General features: G+C 42.6%; 1 protein-coding gene across 1 annotated transcript in view; it reads left to right on the plus strand.

Moving 5' to 3' along the window:
- LOC145399747 (uncharacterized) overlaps positions 1-2,500 on the plus strand; it is a 90,872-nt gene that overhangs the window by 54,952 nt on the left and 33,420 nt on the right. The window lies entirely within an intron of this gene.

Consider the following 2,500-nt stretch of genomic DNA (forward strand, 5'->3'; position numbering starts at 1 on the left):
AACGCGACTCTTGCAATTTTCCCTCCTCAAAAAAACCTTCTCGAATTTCAGATCTTATTCAATATATATACAGGTTTCCTCGGCCCACATCTTGAAAAAAAGAAACTCAAAACAAGCGAGAGAAAAAATTTATACGACAGCATTTCAATATAAAATCCATTGAGAAAAAACTTAACCCAAACACAAATTTCCGTCGTCTTTCTTATCGCTTACAAATTCCTGTTTTCTTAAGGCTATCCCCCCCCCAAAAAAAAGGTCCAGGTTTCGGATCCTGAGAGAGAGAGAGAGAGAGAGAGAGAGAGAGAGAGAGAGAGAGAGAGAGAGAGAGAGAGAGAGAGAGAGAGAGAGGGGAAAAAGAATGAAAATGTCCAGGATTCGGATTTCGTGAGAGAGAGAGAGAGAGAGAGAGAGAGAGAGAGAGAGAGAGAGAAAAGGATGGAAGATGTAAATTTTTCCATGCATCATTCATTCTCTCTCTCTCTCTCTCTCTCTCTCTCTCTCTCTCTCTCTTATGGCGTCCGTCTGAGTGGATAAGGGGCTGACCTCGAGCATAAAGGATCGGAGCTTCGATACCGAGGGAGGAGAGTCGGATCCAATACAGCCAAGAGGATGGGAGTTGAATAGGATTAGGACAAGGATAGCCACGTTTCTCCTTATCATTTCTCTTACCTTCCGTCTTTTCCTCATTCTTTCCTCATTCCTCCTTCTCCTCCTCCTCTTCTTCCTCTTCCACGTTTTCCTCTTCTTCTGAGAGGCTTGAAAATGAATAGGATTAAGAGCATGAATAGCACAAATCCTCCTCGTTTTAATTATTTATTATTATTATTATTATTATTATTGTTGTTGTTATTATTATTATTATTATCATTTTCCTTCTCTTCTTTCAGTTTCTCTTCTTTCTTTTTGTTCCTTCTCCTTCGCTTCCTCCTCCCCCTCCTCTTCAGCGCAGAGGAAAGGGGATGGGTAACATTTAGAGGAAGAATGGATCCACTTTTCCTTATTTAAAAAAAATTATCAAGATTCTTATTTTTCTCTTCGCTTTCCTCCTCCTCCTCCTCTTCCACCTCCACCACCTTCTTCATCATCTTCGTCTTCGTCTTCTTCACCACCACCACCACCACCACCACCACCACCATCATCATCATAATCACGTTCATCTTCCTCTTCCTCTTCATCTTCTTCTTCTCATTAATATCTTTCTCTTCCTCGTACTTTTCCTTCTCTTTCTCCTCTTCCACCACTGTTCTTCCTCCTGCTCATCATATCATTCTGCCTCCTCCTTTCCTTCTTTTACATTGCTTCCTCATTTTTCCTAGTTCTCCTCCTCTTCTCTGTGCTCATATTTTCTTCCTTCTTCCTTCTGTTCCTAAAAATAGTTAGCTTTCTCCTCTTCCATCTTCTTTTCTTCCTTTTACTTTTCCTGCAGTTAATCTTCCTCTTCTTCTTTCACTTCTCTTCGTCTTCCTTATCTTTTTCCTTCTCTTCCTTTTCCTCTTCTTCCATCTACCTTTCCTCGTTTCCCTATCCTCCTGCTTTTTCTTTCGGTTCCTGTTCCATTTCCTCCTCCTCCTCCTCCTCCGAAGCGAACAAGTATCTGATATATATATATATATATATATATATATATATATATATATATATATATATATATATATATATATATTTCTCTTGGTATGTTTTCTCGTATTGCTTTTTACGCAGGATGTTCTACATTAATTCAGTTAATAACATGTGCATTTATTTTCGTTCGTGCGAGAAAAAATGGAGAGAAAGAGAGAGAGAGAGAGAGAATCGGTCCCCTCTCCTCTATACGAAAACTCCAAATACCCATATGTTAATATCAACCGCTCATTTATCCCCACATAAAAAACTTCACCCACTCACACCACCACACTCACCTCGTTACCTCCCCCCTGCCTCCAGCTCCCCCATGCCTCCCTCACTCCTTCTCCTTTCCCCCTACTCCTTATTTTTCCTTCTTCCTCTTTGTTGTTTCCCTTTGTTTGCTCTCCCTCCTTCTTCCTTGTTTCCCATTCCCATCCTCTTTTCCTTGCATACCACTCCCTTACCTCTTCTCTCTTCCTTCCCCTTCTCCCTCTCCTACCTCCCTGCCCCATCTTCCTCTTCTCCCTTCCTTCCCCCCTCTCTCTATTCTCCCTTCCTTCCCACTCTTCCTCTCCTACCTCCCTTCCCCATCTTCCCCTTCTCTATGCCTCTCTCTTTCCCTTCTTCCCCCTTCCCCTTCCTCACTTCTCTTTTTCCCCTCCCTCTCCCTTCTCCCTGTCTATTCGTTTGTACTTATTCACCTCCCACCCCTCCTCTCTCTGCCTTCTCTCCCTTCCTCTTCTCTCCGCCTCTCCCCTTCCCTCTCCCTTCCCCTCCTCCCAGCCTCCTCTTGCACCCATAAACCCCTATTTTCTTTCCTCCTTATATAACCCTCATTTTTTAACCAATAATTAAATCACATCCCCTTTATCTACCCCATTCATCCCCGCCCCTC

The sequence above is a fragment of the Coenobita brevimanus genome, chromosome 50 (assembly GCF_032717465.1).
Source record: "Coenobita brevimanus isolate Jiangsu-jjx chromosome 50, ASM3271746v2, whole genome shotgun sequence".
NCBI classification, from domain to species: domain Eukaryota; kingdom Metazoa; phylum Arthropoda; class Malacostraca; order Decapoda; family Coenobitidae; genus Coenobita; species Coenobita brevimanus.